The following is a 22,425-nucleotide window of genomic DNA, read 5'->3' as shown; positions in this document are numbered from 1 at the left end:
TTTCATCAGTTAAGAACACCATTCATTACGGTGGGAGTTATTAGATTAATCTAGTTAGTTTAATAAAACCGTACACATGTGGTGATATGCACTCTACTGTACTATGGTTCCAGTGGACACACATTTTTGTCCTTTCATGTAACTTGAAAATAAATCAAGGGTTAAATTTGGGTTGTTGGCTGATTAATATCAATATAATATATAATATATAATATATAGTGTTTCTTTCTGCCTTCTAAAACCACAAAGACCGAGACCACCTGTTTTCTCCCTGCACTGACATCTGCCTTAACTTCTTTCTCACGTTGTTGAACATGACAGATGGGGAATTTTTATTCGTCGACCTCACCTGCCCACGTCAATGTACATCCGTGCTGATTAGCCATGGGCCTCATCTGGCAAAGACACCCAGTGAGGGAGTTTGTTGTGACCTCCAGGTCTGCAGCCGCATTTGCCCAGCCACAGTGTGTGTTGGCATGTTCGGCTGAGCACCATATGTGACAGGATGTCTGTATCGGTGGCCACAAAGCACTTGTCAGCTATCTCTGGACACTGTTTGTAAGGCAGGCCCATCATTTGGACACATCCGAGGAATTGTTGGCATCGAGGGGTGGAGAGATGAAGGCAATTGGTGCTGTTTCCGTTCACTCATCCCAACCATTTCTTTCCCGCACTGAAAAAGAGTGGCCAGAAGCCATCTTTTCTTAGCAGCCAGTCCAACATAAGTCCTATAGGATCAGAGTGGTCCAGTGTGAAGGCTTTGCTCTTACCTTCCGTGTCCAAGTCCACTCCTCTCTTGAGGCATCATTACAGTGCCAGACTGGGATTCAAACAGGTGCTCTTCCGCCAACAGAGGCTTGAGTGCTTTGTTTTTAATCCTAATATACCTCAGAGAGCTTTGGCAGCATTGCCTACAAGTGTTTCTGCTGTGTCCCCCTAGTGTATTGCAACTGGCTGGTTCAATATGTGCTCCCTCAACCTTAAGGTGCGTGAAAGCTGTGGGAAACGTCGTAAAGCTTCCACAGCTAATGTGGACTGATTTTCCAATGAAATGAAAGTAATGATGACATTATCACCTGTCCGTCTCGACAGTGCTGTCATTCATTCCGTGGTTTTCATGGCTCTGTGTATTGTGCACCGGTTGAACTTTTCACACTTTTATAACACCTTCTATATTTAGAATATATTTTTCCTGTCATTTGTGAGTTGTTGGTTTAAAAGTTGGCCAACAAGGTATTACAAATACATATGAGAAATGTGTTGGAGTTTGAAGGACTTTTTAGAGTGAAACTTGAGAGCAATAAAACACATTTTAAGTGTTTCTAAGAATTACTACATGTTAGTTGGGTGTGTCTCGTAAGACCATGTGTGTAGCCTCCAGTTCACGATATTAAACTCCTATCCTATCAAGAGCTGGTAAAAGAATTAACAGGTTACATGTGTTTTTTTATTAAGAGGAGTTGATTTTCTGTTTGCAACATGCTGTTAAAGTGGCGCACCACCAATTTTTTTACCTCGAGATCAGATCACTAATCTTGATTAATACCACTCAGGCTGTGAAACCAGCCATATAATGTTTGATCACGATGAGCTTCATGCTAGAGTGGCTTTATGGATATTGTAGGCTGCATTAATTTTAGACCCATACTCGGCACTAAAAGTCATCATATCTTGGCCTTGGCTGCTCTGACTTTGTTTTCCATTAAGAAATAATCTATCTTTAGCAGGTCTCCTTACCAACTCCCATTAATCCTTCAATAGACAATCTTTTTTTAAAAATAGGAACAAATACATTGATATGTGAAATTGGCACAGTTTAGATTAAAGTAGAGAGTTTTTCCTACCAAAACTCATTTGCTGTCATCAAAACCTGTTTCAGCTTTCTGTTTGGAACCATGCTTTGTCTGTGTTCGCAGCCACCTTCCTTATGACACGTGTACGCACGTTACGCAAATCAGTATATTTACAAAATCGATGACGTCGCCCCAGCCCTAGTGTTATTTCTATTGCATAGTATTCACAGCCACCAGAACCATAGACTGTACATAAAGATGGACGTGTCTTTACTTCCTTTGCACGATCCAGAAATGAAGCTTAACTATCCGGGATATAGATTCCTTCGATATATCACAAGTCTGTCTCATTTGTCAATCATTAAGCTGCACCCCATTTTATAGCATCAAATAAGTAATTAAAACCAAACCAGAAAAATGATCTCAGTGTGATATCTAAAATGACCAAAAACATTTTTGAGAAACATTTTCACTTTTTAGTTAAGTTCATGTCCTATCCACTAACATGGAGGAGGTGGGATGTATGACCCACACTGCAGCCAGTCCCGTAGTGGCAATAGAAATGCCTCGGCTTCACTTTTGCTATTGTTTATATACAGTGCATGGGTCAGGCCACTTAGAAATACAGACCGGAGGTGTTGGGGATCCAATCATTGGATGGATGACCCTCTCTACCTCCTGAGCCACAGTGTGGGTGTGGTTAGCTGGTAAATATATAGCATTCAGCAGCTGGAGAGCAAAACTCATGAAAAAGGAGAATGAGTATTGGACTTACAGTACATAGACCAGGTGGCCAGAAACTGGATTCCAAATAAATGCTAATGTTGCTGTTTGTCTGCTGGATGTGTTCACAACTTAATGAAGTGATAATATGCCAATGTTGTTATAGTATGTTGCGATACATCCAAAATAATTTTATGAGAATGACTCATGTGGTAAAGCTTGAGCAATATTAATAATCAATGTCGACCTTTATCCCTATAGTGCTGTTACAGCTCAGCAGGGTTGCTCTACTAGAAACTACCTAATTGTCTTTCCCTTCCGCCCTTGAGAAAAAAACATGCAGTCATAACAAAATAAGCTTTGTTGAATAAAAGTATCCACCACATGGCACAGGGGAACTGTGTGTGGCCGGTCTCTGTTCAGTCTCGCTGCAGCCGATTAATACAAGACTTCTTTCAGAAGAGACAAAAAGTCCATCGGCCAATCGAAGGCCATCGAATGACAAGACATTATCTTGCCCCCTCTCCCTTGATGTATTATCTGTTCAGCCTTTTAATTTCAAACATCTGCTCTCTGTAACCTTCAGATCCATGTGTTGAAGTAGATTTTCACCTGGCACAGGGTCTGTGAGTGTGTGTGGTTTGAATCTGAGTCATGAAATGGTAATGAGGGTAGGAAATGGTGCGTATTTGAGGATATGTGTGAGAGTGTGTGTGTGGGTGTGTGTTTGTACACGCCAGCAAGAGTGAGGTGCTGCATAGCCCAAGGTTTGCTTTTTGTACGTCTGGAGGTTGTTATGAGAATCAGTGATGTAACCTCTACTTGTGAGTAACTTGCAGCAGGGAATGACTTCATCTCTATCTTTTTGGATTGTGAGAGCAGGCAGGTATCACTGGTGCACGGAGAGAGGAAACACTGCTGGAAATGGCTGATGTGCCAAAACACTACTCTAAAATATGAATTGTAATCCCAACTTTAGTTTTTAGAAAAGGGTTCAATGCAGAATTATGCTTATTTGTATGTTTCTGTAAATGTTATCATGTTTACTGTACTGGGGATTTATCATCTAGAGAATTGATGAGAATTATGAAGTCAAATACTGTCGACTATTTCTTAGATGTGAAGATTGATATTTTATATTTGAATGCATCTACTTAGCTTTACAATGAACTGGAGGGGGCACGAAGCTTGCTCCTTTGTATCCCCCTTATCCCCAGTCTATGATCTCCTCTATGTAGCATCCCATTTAGCAGACATGAAAGTATCTTGTAAAAACCACCATTCTGTCCCTGGATTAAATACAATTGTAAATGAATAACTAGTAAATTGTACATTTTAATTTAGTATAATCATTGTTATTGTTTAAGATTTGATTTAGCTGCCTTATTGCATCTCCCTGACGAAATGAAATGCTGGATGAGTGAACCAGCACGTGCAGCGCAGCCTGGTGGTATCACCACCTGCAGACTGCATGTACTGGATGACATCACAGTGGCAGAGCTTGTTACGCCGTCATGCTCCAGACATGTCATGGGATTATGAGTAATGTGAATCACTTAGCAATGATCCAGCAGCAAGCATTAATACCCTGTAATTGCATTAAGTGTGATTAACGTAACAAAAAAACAGAATTGATTAATTTTGCTATGATTTTTTTCTCAATGAAGTATTTTTCATGCACTCATCGCAGTGTTCTGCCGTTTCCAGACTTCACACGTTTCTTTTTTGCAGCTGAACTTTATTTCTTCCAGCAGATCACTGTGGGAAATGTACCTTAACTAGGGAGCCTTGTAACAATTGTATCACTGTGTAGTTTGAACCCATTAAATTAAGCACGTTTTTACTTGTTTTCGATTAGAGATCAGAGCACACTGAAGCAATTTGTGTTTGGTGAATTTTTCAGCCATTAGCTCAAAAACAACCAACAGTCTCTACCTTGTGTCTCTTAGCCTGGTAAACCGATTTCCCATTCACCAAAGGAATTTTAAGGGTTTTTAAAAAAGGTTTTCAAAAAGGTTTCAGTCAGAATTACTACTGTCACACTTTCCCATAATCGACCAATCGGGAACTTTCAAAGCCTTTATTCCCCACATTCTTCTTGTCTGGCCTCATCAGCACCAATTCTGTGAGCTACCTCTGTATTCATTAGATTAAAGGAGCTGCACCATTCTTTATTCAAGCTACGGAGCCCCTGTAAATTATTTGACCAATATTCGCGCCAATCCAAAAGTGAAGTACATTGCATGGAGAGCCTGATTCAGGAGTTCTTTGCTGCATTTTCTTTATCCTCTCTTTTTTTTCCCTAGGACATTTACAGTCCTTTTGTGTGCTTTCCACTAAGCATATTACTAATGTCTGCAGCCACAGAGGAGCTTTTAATGGATTTCTCTGCACTTCTCTGCAGAGATTGGAGCTTGTGTGCCGTTGGTAATGCACCGCAGGACCTTGGACACTGAAATCAAATCCGCTGATCAAAGTGAAACATTTAGTTATACACTTAGACGGCATCATCTTTTAACTGTGATGCTGCAGGTCACAGTTACAAGATGACTCCCGGTGTTGAGTTTCAAGAAGTCATAAATGAGCTTTTCATTGATCGTACATTTGTAGATTTCTTACATGTACATAGATATAACGTATATGTAAGAAATCTCCTTCCTCTTCCTCTCAAATTTCCCAAACCAAGCCTTCATGTTGGCACTAAAAATCCATAATGTGGGTCTAGGGGAGGTTGAAGAATACACACACACACACACACACTTGTCTCTCTGTAGTTGTGACACTCACTCCTTACCTTAACCCTTAACCCTTATTTACCCTAATCTAAACCTAACCCTCAAACAGCTCTTTGAATTTGTGTTGGCCCTCATAACTTTAGACAGACATGCACATACCCACCCACGTGTGTGTCTGTGAGCAGTTGTGCCCTGTCCATCCAGAGAATGAAGAGGCCACTGACTTTGAACAAGGATGATACCCCTGCCGTTGAAGAAATCTTGTCTTTTATAATACATGCTGCACAAAAGCAGATACACGGGCACAAAGACAGGAAGACAGACAGACCGATGGACGGAGAGACAGGGAGACGAGCATTAGCTGCTCAGGAAGATATCTCATGCGTGCAGTGAGAGGATCTGCCTTGTTGTGGAGCTGACATGTACATGTTATCCCAGAGCTACCGGCCCACACTGGAGAGCTGTCCTTTGAATGACACACATTTATCCACTCAACATGTGGACAATTAGGCCAGACATCGATTCAGATGCTGACTGAGACATTGCCAAGTTTAGATACAAATAAGATAAACATGTTACTTCAATGTGTCAAGAGTGGCTGTTTTCTCCCACTGGTTTGCAACCAATTTGTTATTGGGATTTAGTTTCTTTAGATGTAGCAAGAGATTAGATTTAAGAACAGTAGCAAGCTTGAGGAGGGACATCTTTTTCGTTGAAAGACGAAGCCTAATTTTTTCTAAGAAGCCATTAAAACGAGCCAGTCAAGCGTGGAAGGTGAATGGACGATGGGATGCAGAAATGTGACAGACCACTTTCAACATCCCAATGTCCTCTTTTGGAAAGCAAATTGTTTTGTCCCATGTCTGTGAGGCTTGGAAAACATACAGGAAAGCAACCGATTATTAAATCTGCAGACTGAGGCTCGGAGAGCATTCTCTGATCCTATTTCCCTCTGGAGATTGATGTGTGCAGAGCGAGAGCTGCCTTACCATGCTGGCAAGATTTACAGATTTTTTGCAGTAATAAAAAACATCTTCAGTATGGCTGTGCCCTAAAGTTATTATGCACACCAGTGAGCCAATCACAAAGGCTGTAGGATGCACTAATAAATGTCAGAACTGGGAATTAGGTTTTGGTTGCACCTCTGTGCTGTACTACAGAACCAATGAAAAAGGTCATGCCCAAAAGACCTGGTATGAGCAGTCAGATCAGAATTTCAGCTGAGTAATTCCAGAGTTTGGAACATATTTCTGAGAAAGAGAAAAAGCAGAAGTGTTCGAAGTGCAGATGAGTCTGCGTCCTGCATCTTTCCTGTCGTCTCAAACACAGGTCTGGTCTGACACTGAAACAGTTGGCCTGTTCTTGGAAGGGAGGACAAAAGAGAGAGGAAGGGGATTTTGGATAGAAAAACGTGGCAGAATGATGGGAGTTACTGCCAATCTCCATAATCTCTTTGTTTCTACCTCCAACTCCTTCTTTCCCTCCTTCTAGCTTGTCTGTCCACCCCTTTGCCTGACTCTTTCCCCCCATTCTCAGTGGGTGTGATGTCTGGAGCTCATCGACCGTTGCCGATGATTTACACTGCGACACGCTCCCGCTGACGGATCGCCGCATTACTGCTAGACATGTCACACAAGACGAACAGCGGTGGCGGCAGTTAACGAATAGGGTTTGGGCGTTGTGGGGTGTGGAGAGGTGGGGAGTTGTCTTTCAGAGTGGATGGTTATGATGCGTGCTGGGGCTGGAGGTTGCATCTATACTTAGAGTTTTGCAGGCAGTGCAAAAGAAATAGGGGCTAAATTTGGAAGGTGGCCTGTTGTCTCTTCCACAGCGTCACTCAATCCAGTTGAGCGCTGGTTAGGCTTTTTAATATAAGTGATTAGATTTGGAAACAGTGGGGGAGACGCCACATTGTGTGCAGACAAAATTTCTTGATGATGCAGTCCTCAGTGCATGTTGAAATAACCTGCTTAGATGGTGGCTCAAACCCTTGCCCTGTCACAGAGAGTTAGCATCATCAGAAATCCCCCCCAAGGACTGTCTTCTGTGTGTGATGAATGTGCACAATCATTCATCCAATGAGAACATTAGGTATGGGTTTTGATGTATCGTGGAATTGGCTCCACAGTCATACAGTTTCCTGGCTGCACTTGGGAAAGGAAATCACAGCTGCAATGTTCACAAACTGAATTTGAAACGGCCTCCTGCACTGGATCACAACTCTATGCTAATTTGTCAGTATTTATCCCAGGAAGGTCATTAAACTGAATAAGTCGAATGCAAATAAGCACTGGTGAAAATGCAGTTTTTTTTGTGAAGCACCACTGATTAGTGTTTGCAGAAATTCTAATTTTCTGCTGCCATTAACCCCAGGGACACTAAGAAAACAGGATTCCTTTAGCTGGGCGTGGATCCTGCTCTCTGATTCATCAGCCGGGCGGATGTCTGCTGCCACAGGGGTTTGAACCTGTGCTTTCATGTGGAGGACATTAACTGTAATCGCCATGCCACCCTGCTGTCCTCTGTACCCACTTTCAAAATCACGCTTCTTCCACACAACAAGGGCAGCTTGCCTAATGACTCTGTTGACCTCTGACCCTTGAACACACAGCCTCTATCACACACTTGGATATTCATCACTGATACACCTGTGAGGTCACCAATTGCCGTGTCAGAGGTCATTCATCCTGTGAAGGGGGAGGGTAAAAAGCTTACCCCCCCGCCCACCTCTACCCCGCCCTCCGCAGGATCATCGGATGGACTCCTGCTGAGAGTGTGGCTGAAATTAGCATTGATCTGAATCGCTCATGTGCTCGCATGTATTTATGGACATGAATGTGTTTCATGTTACCCTCAGCATGGACCTAATAGAGTGGATCAGGGAGGGCAGTGAAATCAGAAGGCAGATGGAGGCATAAATGGATAATTTGGAGTAAAATAGTGGGCCGCATGATGCTCAGTGGCTAATAGCAAATTCTAGAAGCTGATCAACTCCTTTTTTTTCTTTTGTTCAGCTTTGTGCAGATTTTTTCATTGATTTGCTAATTGGTGGAATTGAGGATTTTGGAGGTTGTATAGCTCTGGCATGGTACTGGATGGCACCACTTTGCCACTGGTAGCTGATTTGAGTGACGAAATGGGAGGGTCCTTGCAAATAGTTTTACAACCATGTCAAAAGCCATGAAATGGATAGATGAAGGGATATGAAAGTTGGGAAGAGTGAGTGTTTGCTCCATGATTGACTGGTCTGTGGATTCGATCTGTCTCCAAGCCCCTTTGTCCTGTAAAGTCGGCCTGGTGCTGATCTAGATGTCATAACAGAGACTGGATTCTTCTGCAAACAAACAGCAGAATGGTCCTGTAATGCTTTCATCGACAGCTAGACTCAGTTTGTTCATGGTTGAAGATTTGTGGTATATACAAGAGATAAGTGAAAGGGAGAGCTGGCTTTGTTTCAACACGTTTTTCAGATTTTGATGATTTACTGATGGATGTTTTGTTTGTCACTGGTTGATGCCTATTTGTAACCAACAAAGCGTCTTTATGGATAAGAAAACCTCTGGCAGTCTGACAAACCTCCTGGATTTTGCTTGTGAAAAAGTCTTAGCTGTTGATTATTTGATAAAGCATCAAAATCTTGGCTCATCCAGCTCTGCATGTGCTGTCGAGGCTTGGCTCTATCAGTATTTTGGTCGGAGTCCCTTTCAGACCACTGTGAGCGTGCCTGGAGTCTTGCCAAGAAATGTCGATACCACACTGGCGCGTTCATAGATTGGTCTCATTGCACTGGAACTCTCTGGAAAACTGGTGATTACAGTAGCTCTACAGCCATCATGCTTCTGCATCCATGCACAGATGACTGTCATCATGTGAAAGTACAGCTAACAGCTGAAAAAAGGTGGTAGATGAATGTTGAGATCTACTAAGTCGGTTTAAAAAGATAATGCTGGGGCCCAGGGCAGGGAAAAGCATTTTGTGGATAATTACAGTCTCTGGAGATTACATTCACCAATTTTGCATGTGCAACAATGGCTTTTACTCACTGTTGTTCTGAATAATGAGGGTTTACTATCACTCTCCAGGTCTCATGAGGGTACAAACTATAGGTGACATCAAACTGCCGACTGTGCAGGGACAGGAGGCCTTAAATGTTCGATATCTAAGATTTTTACACCTTTTGAGTTTTTATGACAACTGAAGGCTACCACATGTTCTCTTTCATGTTTGGAAGGGGAAGTTGAGGGGAGGGGTATTCAGCTACAACATGCAACTTCACCACTAGATGTCACTGAATTCTACACACTGAACCTGAAAGTGATTTTTAAGCAGAGAATTGGAGTTTCCGTTCTAAGACTTGGCTTGTCTGAACAAGAGCGAAGACGGTGAAATAGGGCTGAGCAATTCATTGAAAATGTATCGAAACCGACATTTATAACCTCTCACAACTTAATTGCGTGCATTAATGACCGTATTACCTTGCTGCATGTTCTCCCTCCTTGCTTAGCCCACTGACCTGCACTCATTCTACATGTTAACAATAAAACCATCACTAATCAGAAGTTATCAGGACATGGACAGTACTTTTTGTTCTTTTGAGTCGCTTTAGAGTTTATTATACACACGTTTAAAGAAGAGAATAATTGTGATATTCGTATCGCCCAGCCCTACAGTGAATTTTTAAGTTTTCTATTCTATTAGTCACCCTAACCTCAACTTAACCATGTCTGCAATCTCTCCTTAGCCTTAACTGTACTGTAGCGTCTCAAAGTTTGCAGTACCACATCAATTTTGTTTCATTGAAAGAACTGGAATGTTCATCTTGGTGTCAACAAAGTGTATTGCGACACTCTGCTGAATGATTCCTATTTTCGATTGTGCAATGGACTGATGTGATATTTGCCAGAATTGTCACAATTTTCTGACCTTTAAGAATTGATTTTCCATACTTCCATCTGTGCCTCGCCTCATTCCTTAACTGCGCCCACAAAAGGAGATGACTTGATTGGACCTATAACAGTGATTTATCCCCAACATGCATTTAAATTGTCAGCCCCAGCTGACACCAACCTATATCTCTTTAACAGAAATGTCAAGGCTCTGTCAAAGCCCCTCTTCTATTTCCTCTCTCAGGTTTGAGACATGGCCATGGATCATTTGAAATGGAGCTGTAATTGAATTGTCATATTTTCACATGAGAATACAAGGGAGCAAGAAATGACTCCCTTTTTTTGTCATCCACAATCCCCTTCTTGGCCAGATAATTTTTTACCATGCAACAAGCTGGAGCTTAAACCCAAATCTCCTCTGTAGTACATGAAAAGAAACTGGCTATTGCTCCTTTGGTTTTCTTCCACCCTCCAATCCCTTGCAGATCAATTTGCTCCCTCATCCTCACACCAAACCCCCTCTGGTCTGCAGTAGCAGGAGAAGCTACTGTTGCATCTGGAGCTCCGCGGTTCCATAAGTCATCTTTTACAGCTGCCTGGAGGGCCATATAATCCCAGCCACCGCCCTTCTCTCACAAACACACACACACACACACACACACATAGACAAATGGGCAGTGGAAGGTCAGGTCAGCAAAGCAAGAGCAAAAGAAAGAGAGGGGGGGCTGCCAGGATAACAAACATCAGAGTCCCCAGGGACACGGGCCAGCGATGGTGTAAATGTTCTGTTAAAGGGACAGAAAGAATCAAGAGAGGAGTGAAAGTGGCTGCATAGTGCAGACGTTGCTTTCACTGATGAGGTCTTCCTCAGTTATTGGGATTGTAGGATGTTTGGATCCAAAAGGGACTAGTGTCTATATTCATCAATTAATTAAAAGCTAAAAGAGAACCTATGCCAAAACAACCTGCGAACATTAAGACCTGGTCCACACCCAGACTCAGAAAGAAATAGTCTATAACACACATTTGCAAAAATCTGTGCATTCCCTTAACAAATATGATTTAGCTCAAGACGTGATCATGCATTGTCACATCTATTCTAGTCCAGTGTAGCGATAATGAAACACAGCTTTACTGTGAATTTAAATGAAAATTATAATGTATTGTGATTTGCTCCATTTAAACTGATGGTGCTTTTCAACATGGTTCTAAAGAAATAATGCTGTGATTTTTCGAAAAAATATGAGACATATCTATGAGTGTGTGCATTGTGGTGAGGATTGATTTAAGGGGTCTGTTGGGCGTTGGCAGGTGTAGGCGCCCTTTGAGTGCTCGTTAAAATACGCTTTCAGGGTTAAAAAGAGATGGACTTTTTGTTCACAGCTGAGGTCATTGATGACGATAAAGATGAGCAGGCGCAGGTAGAAATCACCTCTGAGGTTACAGTATCACCTACTGGGAAAGTCCTCGCCACATATTGTGCCGTTTACCTTTTGAGGATTATCAGGTAACCCCCTCCCAGCAGCAGCACTGCAGGTAGGAGTGTGGTGAGAGGACATCGCATTACAGGGGAGACAACCGGGGTGAATTTCACCCTGTGTCAGCGAAAGGAGTCCTGGTAAGCCAGACCTGACCAGAGGAGGCTCATGGTGGGGGGGGGGGGGGGGGTGCACAAGAATGGAGCGATTACGAGTTCTGGAGTGGGAGAAGGTTTGGGGGGGTGGGGGTGTCGTGCCTGCCTCTCCACAGGGGCTGTTATCAGACAGGAACACGGCTGCTTCAAGTGCTAGGAGATTAAGATTAGGACCTGTAAGTGACGAGGGCCAGTGTTCGGGGTAGGAGAAGTCTGTACCCTTGTAGTGTCCTTGAGCACAATTACAAATGCTCTTCATTGCCAGAATCTCATTGTTAGGACATTAACCTCTGACCTCCGTGGAGAATGATGCACAGTCATCTTTCATTTGTTGTGATGAACAGATGTTTTGAGCATGGCTTTGAAATAATTATTGGAGTGGTGGGTGTGCATAACCTCCACTGACCAGAATCTTTGAGGAAATATGGAATGGCCTTTCTTAATTTGGAAATGTGGTGCATTGAGCATGTGCTTTTACTAATGGCCACATGGTCGCAATGTGTGGAGCAAAAACCAGGATCACACATGGTTATGCTTCCAACTCTGTGACGATTGGTTGAGTCTGGGGTAGATTGACTTTCAGTCACGCAGATCACAGCCACCTGAGAGATGCATGGGTTCGTGTCCATATCCTGCTTCCTGATTTATAAGTAAAGATACCTAAAGCTTTCAGATTTCAACTGCACTATCAAGGTCACACTCACCCCCAAAAAGTTTCTTTGGTTCTCACAATGACATATTCAAAAGGTTTGTCATGATTTTAACTTGACGAGGGCTTAAACAATTTGGGTCCAGTATTATGTTGGGAACAGAAATAGGTTTATTTACTTTTTCTTATTTAACTTGTATTAATGAAAGAGGAAAAACACTTAAGAGTCATAGAACCGCAAAATTACTTATTTGAGGTCATTGAGCGTCAATAGCTTGATACAATGCAAAACACGACTTGAAAATTAAAGATATTTGAAGCTAGCTGAGGCTTCTGTGGCCACATCATTTCGTGTGCAAATTAGGAAGGCTAATTTCAGCAGGCACAAATGAGTCCCAGTTCCTTCTTAAAGTTTAGGGCACATTTTGGAACAGCAGTGAAAAAAGACGATAAAATGATATTTCATATCAGACACACACATACACACACACACACACACACACACACACACCTCAGCAGACATGTTTCTCTTTATGTAAATGTGGCCACATATGTTTGGATTGCACTTCAAGCATTTTGTTAAGTAGACTGTGTATTATTATGTTTTATGTCTTTTATCATTATATGTGGTGATGTCAAATGTTGAGACAGGTTAAGGATTTCATTTTACTGTGACAGAATGTTTATATGAGGATAAAGTGTGAAAGTATGACGTAAAATTTAGAACTACATGTTTGTACAAGCAGCTGCTATAAAATAAGTGGCTAAATTAAACTAGAATTTGCAGTACTGCCCTATTTCTTGGTTCAATCCCCTATTAGTGTCATTGCATTATATCTGATAATATATCCATAACATACTGTAGATGTAAATATGGATTGTTCATGTCCATGGGGACAAATCAGGTGAACATGCTGTATTGGCAGTTTAGTGTAAGAGAGACAGCGGTTCTCTAATGTCCACAGGCCACAGACATGGGCCCTGGCGCTGTGCGAAGACCTAATCAATGTGCTCATGGCTCCCTGCCTACTGGCTAATGAACAGCTAATGCTCTCCTCTCCTGCCGTTCGGAAAAGCACCCACTTTGAATATACCACAGTGATGATTAACTCCTCCATATTGCATGAGTTTGGATGTAAACGAATGTGCTCCACCCCTTGTGTGCTCCCTGCTCCCCATGTGCCCATGCATGTATTTTTTTTCGCACAATCGTGATACTTTGAGTACATGATGTAATCTTTTTGCTTCTGTAGCAGCATATCAGTTTTCATTCCCTTTCGAGGACACAAGGCCCGAGTATGAACCCCTGTGTACGATTCCTCGAAACAACCTCTTTGGCTGTTTTGACACTTACATCAGTGCTGTTTTCCACCGGCTGCACTTGTTTTCGCATCACTGCAAACAGACTTAACACTGACTCAGCACAGCATCAGTGCACCACTTTTAAATATCTTCGCCTCCAAACAAACCCCTGAATAAATATGCAACCCTATTGTTTATCCAGTAGGCTAATTAGCTGATTATTTAACCCCATGCAACTCTGACTGGTGTACTCAGCGCTTCCAGTCATTCATTAATTCTGCTTTTGTGCTTCTTTCCCCCCCTCTTTGTAATCCAAATTTCGGTGTCACTGCCAGCGCTGCGATAATTGTAGGGCGACATAATTGTTTACATACTGCAGGACACATGAACTGACAATAGAGCGGGGCATCACGGAGGAGGCCAGGTCCTCAGGCGACCTTTGAGGGAAGCAGAGAGTTCACGGAGCCACATAGCTTATTGGATTGATGACAGATGATGCATTAATGACTGCAGCATGTGATCTTCTCTCTCTCTCTCTGTCTGTCTGTGTGCTTGGGGTTTATGTAACAGCCCCAGACAAAGGCAACGTCACAAGTTTTGCTTTCTGAATATATTGTCCCAGTGGCACAGCGCTGTTGTGTTTGTATATCAGGGTTTGACATGACTGCTGTGTTTCCACCAGCTTATATTCTGTTGAACAGAGGAGTGAGCATTTTCTCTGCTTGGGCTTTCAGTGTCAATTCATCACACTGGCTAAGTTTCAGCAGTTCATCAAGTTCGAAATATTTTGACCTTTCGAAGGTTTGAAGATTGACACCTTCCCAAAAGTGAAGCTAAAGCATCTTGATGCCGCCTCCACCTCCTGAAACAATTCTAGTACCTATTTTCATGGAAAACATTTCAGGGTAAACTTCGCGGTGTCTCTATCATTTACGCTGTGCACAGCCAACCAAATGGACCCAAACTGAGAGAGAGAGAGGGTGTGTGTGCATGTGCACTTATACGTGTGTGCACAATGTGATGTTACCCTTACTTTAACCCCACCCCCAACCCCCTGTTTAAAGGCTAAGTACCATCCCTGCCTAATTTTCAGCCAGGAAAACCCTGTTAAAGATACTTTCTGTCATTTTAGGTAGTTCCAGTCTCCACTTGTCCAGTAAGTTTGGTTTTTAGTTATTATTATATGATGCTATATTTAAAAAACAGCGCAATTACTGAAACTGACTCCTAATTGGTCGAGCGCATTTATCAACAGGGACTTACTACTGCAGACTCTGTCTCTAAATGTACAAGATATTGGCCTTTGTATCTGCAAAATTTAAGCTTCATTTTTGGAAAGTGGCAGGAACATACAATCTATGGTTAAAACTTAATGTGCCTACCAGCACCCCTGAGGCTTAATCATCAACAGTCACATTGATCTTTTGATATAGAAACAAAGCAAGAGGGCAAATAAAACACATTTCACAAAATGTTAAACTATTCCTTTGAGTCAGGGTTGCGAGGGTGAGTGTGGATGAATTGTACTTTGAACATTTGCTTGAGGTGTAAATGAAAGATGAAAAGAATGATCATTTGTAGCCGAAACCTTTTTGAAAGTTAATGTCAACTGTATTCAATTTTTAAAATATTAGAAAAAACGAAACTTTACCTTTTTGACTTTCTCTGCACAGTCGACGCTTGTTCACGCATATTCTGTATTCTGCAGTAATTTGTTGGGCTAACTGAAACGACTATACCGGCCAACAAGAGTGATAGTGCTGCCCACTTCACTATAATGATCATACTAATTAACATAGCATCATGCTGAGTGTTTATTGCGGAGCGTGATAATGTTTTTTGTCTGCACTCGTAACTGAACCTGAGAATGGACCGGTATGAGTTTGTGTAAATTAGGCTGGAGGCAGCATATGCGCCTTGGATCATGGGTTTCCTAAATGATGTTTCCATAGCAACATTGATTTCCCTTCACTGCAGGTGATTATTCTTTGGTGGTCCACTCGGCCGTGGCCTACCTGTGGTGGGAGGAGGAGGAGGGATGGGGAGGGATGTCTGTAGTCGTTCATTCTGCCATTAACCTTTGTTTACACAGACACATTTACACATGGCAATTAAAATTGAAATAACACATTAGAAGATGTTGTAGAGCTATAAAGGTGCTTCATATGAAAAACAGCCCAATATAATTAGCTCCACAAGCAAAGATAGTATTACAACATTCTGGTTGAGCTTCATTCAAAGCTTTTTAGTCAGTAACAGAAATCAGATGGTCTCATTTCAAATACAACTGCAGCTCCAGCTGGACCAGCGTCGTTTAAGGCTTTTTAGTCTCAATTAATGAAAATGTGTGAATCGGTGATCTGTGGATATAGTGCTGGAGGTGGGATCTGATTTTACCCAAGCAGCTGGGACACCTCCTTTGTTTTATTGACCTGATAGTGGGAAGAAGCGTAGCTATGGATTGGTGTGTTCATTATGCTTTGGCTCAGAGCCACAGCAGATAAATTACTCACCAACAAGGACGTTTAAAGGACCAGATTTGGATTTGATTGGAGCAAGTGTACTAGATACCCGAAAATACTTCACACAGCGAGTGGTTATTAGACTGCCAATGGCTGTCAGAGGCCGCTGAGTGATTGGCCCTGCTTCCTTGTAAACAACACGGTAGACTGCAGACCAGTGGGACCGCCGGCATGAGCCAATGCTTTTCCTTCATCCCACTGGACATCTCACCTCTCTGGGTTTAATTCAAACAGGCAAATGAACAGCAACATGTAAGTGCTAACTGAGATTTATAAGCTTAGCAGAATGTGGACATTAATTTGGACTTAGTGCTTCCACCTCTCACCATCCACATAACTAGTGTACTGGCATGTGGAGCAGAAGATCTATGCAGCATAAATAATGCACCTAGACATCTAGTGTTACGATCTACTGTGGTACGTATTACATTTTAGGACCCACATTCACATGGAGCTTGTAGAAAGATATAAACAGTTCATCAGGTGGGAAACTGACAAAAAAAAAACAACATAATTCAGGATCAGGATAACAACAACACAAATTATGGCCTCAAAGATGATGGTAGAGTTGTGGGACCATTCGAAGATATAGACTGTATATATAGATGGATGAAGCGTGTCCCCTTCCTCCAGAATCCAGAAATTAGACCAACATTTTCTGGATATGAGCGCCGCCATCTTGCGCACGTGGAATCTGCACGGTAGCGATGGTGGGATGCTTGTTCAAATTAATGTTTGAATTAAAAAAGTCACAGCCCAGCGTGCGCAGTATAGCCCTAGTTCTTACTTATGCTGATTATAGAACAGAACCTGGTTATTAATATATTCTTATACCATTCAATCATTATACAGCTTAGTGATCATATGTAAAGGAATTATAGACTCTGCGTTACAGCCAGTCACACTGAGCCGTGGGCATAAACAGACTTTCACCATGTTTAATGTTTCAATTTCTATATTACTTCTTATTTCCTCTACTTTCATTATACACTAAAGAAAAATCTGCTTTGAATGAAGCCATCAGTTTAAGCACAATGTGTTTTACAGCTGAAAAGCTCTTTATTGCGAGAATGATGTAGTATTTGTTCACAGAGTAGCATGTCTGGACAGGATATAAACATTTGTTACGCTAAGCATGAGAAAAATACTCAATCTTTCTTTCTTTCTGTCTTTATTTCTTTCCGTCCTTCCCTCCTTCCTTCCTTCAGTGCTGGCCTCACTCGCTGCTGCCCTCCGTCATGTAATTAACTGAAACTGGCAGCCATTTTTCTATATTTTGTGGGGCAGCTCTTAGCTTGCGCACAGCGCTGTGCAGACAGTTTTAATGGAGCACTGAGGGACAGCTGTCGATCCAGGGGCTAACATCTGGAATTATAGCCAATAACTATTCATCAAAATTCTCAGTTGAATTCAGATTTGTCCTGATCGAGTCAGGCCATCAATTGCTTTAATCGCAGGTTGAAGATCATTTTTCATTTTAGGTCACCGACTGAGGATAAATCTGTACACACACAAGAGTTATGAGCAGATCCCAGTACAGATCATGTTGTGATGTTTTCATGGAACTGACATAAACTGATCTGTGCTGCGTTCAGCCTGCACAAAACAATTATGTAAATATTAATGGTGGTTATATGAACATCCTGTTGTGGTTTGGACCCTGTTTGCAACCATGGCAGCTGGGAAGAGCCATGTTTGGCAGACTTATGGAAGTTGATTCTCTTTTCCCATAAATTGAGTTAAGATCAAATAACTTGAAGCTGAAACTGTTTCAATCAAACATGTCATTCAACCCCAGAAACTGTTGCAGCACTTGGTTTGGTCCATTTATTAAAGGCTGGATTTAATTAGGCTCCTCCTCCTCATTTGGCCAAACCAGGAAGAAGGACTGGTGCATCACACATGGTGACTCAAAGACAAATGTATTATCTCAACTGACAGTGACAGTGTAAACCAGATGTGTGCACCTTATTTAGAACAGTATCAAAATATAGCAACAAATAATTCAACTGTGGCCCTGTTTATTTAATGAAAGTGACAAAACCTGTGATAATGATACGAGACAGGAATAATCTTATTATATTTCTATTTCTGCATCAGGCCATCGCAGTGGTTACCCTCAATAATCTGCTGTAACACATAAAGTGATCCTTTTCTTGATCTTGCATTGGTTTTCCACTGTTGTTCTCCTGCAGAAAGCCTTTCTAAAACACCACACAGTTAAACTACACATATCCATAGTGAGTTAAAGGCAGTTTTCCTGAGCCAGCTCCTTTGCGGCCAATCCCTCACACTGTCCACACTAGAGAAAGAACTTAATTAGATGCTTCCCATCCATTCCCTCTTGAGGATGAAGTTCAACTCTTTCCAGTAAATAGACGTCTACAGTATATATTTAAAGTGGGACTCCTCCACATCTGTACCCGCATGTTCCGAACTGTAAGCTCCCGGGCACCGTATTTAAAGTTCACACGCTGCCTTTAGGAGTCGCCGTGGGGTTCTGCTCGTGGTTATCCATTCATCACGTTTTCTGTGTCTGTCGCTGCATGTTTGTTATTGTAGCTTTCTACAAGCGTTTCGAGGAAGCTCGGCTGCTTCCACTCTCACTGCGCCGCAGACTCATTCATCATTATTTAGGCCTCTCTGGCGATCAGGTGAACTTTTTAAAAAGAGAAGGCCGAGGAAATGGTTAACAGTGTTGGTGTTGGTTCTGTTCTGACAGGTGGTTGCTTGGAATGATAGAACATGATGGTATAGTGTTGTGTATTTTTGGGCTCTCTGAAGTGGGTCAGCCCTCCGTTTAATTAGTGGACTGACCTCTTTTCTTATGGTAACAAGGAACAGCTGAAAGGTGCAGACGTTTATTGACTCTCAAAAGATAAGTAGTACAGAAAATAGATGGATGGATTTGAAGGCAAAATAAATTACACAAGTATAAGTAAATAAATGCAGAAATAAAAAATGTAATTGATAAATGAAGAAACAAACACAGTTTGCGATCAAAATTTCTGTATTTCTACATCAATTTATTCATCTGTTTTGAAATTCTTATTTGTTTATTGATTTCTGTATTTCTATATCTATTTACATAGATATTTTATATTCATGTATTTCTGTGTCAATATGTCAATTAGGTTGGAAGGCTTAACTCAGTCCAAAGCCTGAGTGATCTACTACTTCTGACTTGGGTAGGCGGTCTGCTATAGCTAAAAATATATGACTAGATTTAGAAATCAATAAAAAGACAATCTGAAATAGAAATACAGAAAATTCCTTTTTTCATGAATTTATGCCCATTATTTAATATTTTATTCTGTATTATGTAGTCATTTGGACAGTAATGATAGAAACCATGAACCATTATTTAACTTTTTTCTTGTGACTGTAAAGGAAACCTTAAAAGGTGAATTTTGTGGAGTAAAAAAATAATCAGACTTGCTCTTTTCCTTCAGCGAGAGCAGCTTCTTTAGGAGGATCTGATGCTGCAGCGGTTTTCAATGTGAGAAGTCAAGGGTTTACCTTACGTCCAACCTGCCTCCATGATGACTTCTCCTTATTGTCTCGGCTACGTTCATGGTACCTTCTTGTTTGCATGTTCAGAGCAGACTGAAGCTCTTCTCCTCTTTGATTTGCTTTGTGAGAGAGCCCCATATTTCTTCTTGTACAGAACAAACCCTTCAGAGTGGGAGCTGGACATAAATGAACGGTTCCTGTCATTTTATTATAATGCTGTTGGCCGTGATTGTCAGGACTCAATCATTTAAAATGGTTTCACCTCTTTGCCAAGTGTCATCGTCACTGATTGAACTGCAAAGTTTAAAAAAGATGTGGGAGGCTTCTGTTTGAATTTACGTGCAGTGAAAGCTCAGTTTGCTTCTTGCTTTAACTGCACCACTTTGTTCAGAGCAGCTGTGCTTATCGCTGTACTCAGCTTGCAAACCCGGGACGAAGATGCCTTGGCAGTTTGGTGAGATGGGGATTATGCGGTTGATTTACAAAGAAACGTTGAGACACCTTTGCTCCTTATTGCATGTAATTTAATGAAAAGATATAAAGTGAATAAATCATGTTTTTTGTTTTATATTGTGTGTGTGTGTGTGTGTGTGTGTGTGCACATTTGCAGGAATCAAGGCTTTACATTTGTGCATGGGGCTGTGGATGCTCTTACAGCTCTCAATTGCGTTACACTATGCCTTCACACCAGTGTTTAACAGTTTGAAAACAATGGCAAAGGAAACAAAACCACTTTGTTGAAGCTTAGGGAAAAATGTTGATTATGAATAGGTTGATAACACACTGTGTCTGTATTTTTCTGTTTAACAAGTCCACAATCTTTCCATGATCTTGTTATGAAAGCTGTGAAAAACCATTAACTTGAAATATAGTTGGCCGACACATATCCACTTCCTCCCACTGTCCAGAAAGAAAGCTAAAATATGCTGAATATGAACGCTGCCTACGCATTAGGAGCCATTACTTTGAAAAATGTGCACTGTTGAGTTTAGATAACTGTCAAATCAAACTGATGCAGATTGAGAATGAGCCAAAGCAACTGTTGTGTATTATCCACTCATTTCTGAAATTCTTTTTTGATTTTACAGATATTCCCGGGTCACTTCTCCAAACAGCCTCGCATCCATTGTTCTTTTCTTGGAGTCCCTACAGATGATGAAGATGTTTTCACCTCGCCCTCTTCTCGTCAGGTCAGTGTTGGAATCAATAAGCGGTGCCATGCTCTGTGACTGCTGCTGCGTCAGGCTCTGTATTCACTTTATTGTCATGTGCGGTACAGGCATGTCGCTCTCCTGACGATTATGTCTGTTCTTTTGTTGGTGGCAGCGCATGAGCCTCCGCAGGGCAAAGGGCTGAAACGAGCACATGCAATATGCATGAAGGTGATGGACAATACCGGAGGAAGTGAACACACGCGTGTTGTGCATTTTGAGTGCGAATGCTAAGGGAGAGTATTGGCTGGATGTGGAGCACTTAGCAGACCTCCCAAGGCTACTGGAGGTGTTTGCTGGTGACCAGCTGATTGGGCTAAATCATTTTCTCGATGATTCCCGGGTCCAGCAGAGCTAATGAAGTGGATGATAGATGCCAGGCTTTTAAATGTCAGTTTCTATTAAAAGGAACTTCTTTAATAAGCTAAAGGTGCTGCTGTATGTGGCATTTAACATCCGTAATTCATTACTAGATTCACCTAGGCACGTAATAAAAGTCTGAGTTTCGGATTTTCTGTTTTTGGGTTAATTGATGACAATTTACATCTTTTAATTGGAGAAAACGTTTTCTTTTTTAAACTGCTCAAGTGAGCACGTATAGTTTAGGTTTTGACTGAGTCTTATGTTTAGACTTCATAGTTAATTTATTAATCCTTCATTGATGTTGAAAGTGGTACATTACACTTGTTAAGGACTTCTTGAATATTAATTTGAGATACCTGTGTAGGGCTGAGAGTTAAATATGACTCCACGAGGGCGATAGCCAGTGGCTGGAGACATTATGTGTTCTTGTTGTCTGTCCCTCCATCAGTCGAGGGAGTTTCTTCAGATTTTCTACAAACATTCAGCTGGAATCGAGGATGAATTATTAGATTTCGTTGGTAAAAGGTCAGAGCTCAGGGTTACTGATATATCAAGAACACCTCCAAGAAATCCATTAAAATTCGGTAAAAACATTCATTTGGATTCAAACATGAACTTATTACATTTTTGTAGTCAAAGGTCAAAGACATGGTGACCCTCGTTTTTGCCTCGTGAATGTGTTATCCTAAAAACACCTCAAAATAATCTTTTCAAATTTAGCACAAATATTTACTTGGACTCAAGGATGAACTGAGGTCATAGTGAAAGGTCACAGCAGCAAAACATGTTTTAGCATTTTGAATGTCACATCTCAAGTCTGGCTTTTGGGAGTTTCTTACATTTTTGACCAGTTGGCACTTGATTCGATTTCAGTTGTCAGAGGTTCAAGGTCATAGGTGACCTCATATGAAATAGGGGGAAAAAGGTAGACTGAAAAAGCATTGGCTGATGAGGGTGTAACTCCAGGGAGGCAAGTCAAGTTTGAAATAAATATAAATCAAACTAATTAAAACAAACCTGTTCAAATGAATTTGAATGCAAACGGATTTATAGAATAAGCGTTGCTCCATGCATTTGTGGTGTCAGGCAATGTTA

At 41.5% G+C, this 22,425-nt stretch overlaps 1 protein-coding gene across 1 annotated transcript in view; it reads left to right on the top strand.

Annotated features, from left to right (window-relative positions):
• The window catches only part of nav3 (neuron navigator 3), a 383,327-nt gene that overhangs the window by 15,626 nt on the left and 345,276 nt on the right, over positions 1 to 22,425 (top strand). Inside the window, exon 2 of the mRNA XM_069520097.1 lies at positions 20,845 to 20,946. The gene's annotated coding sequence lies outside the window, so the exon portion shown is untranslated. The remainder of the gene's footprint in view (positions 1 to 20,844; positions 20,947 to 22,425) is intronic.

Source organism: Paralichthys olivaceus, chromosome 23 (assembly GCF_024713975.1).
Source record: "Paralichthys olivaceus isolate ysfri-2021 chromosome 23, ASM2471397v2, whole genome shotgun sequence".
NCBI classification, from domain to species: domain Eukaryota; kingdom Metazoa; phylum Chordata; class Actinopteri; order Pleuronectiformes; family Paralichthyidae; genus Paralichthys; species Paralichthys olivaceus.
Note: the sequence above shows the minus strand (reverse complement) of the source record. Positions and strands in the feature narration are given on the sequence as shown.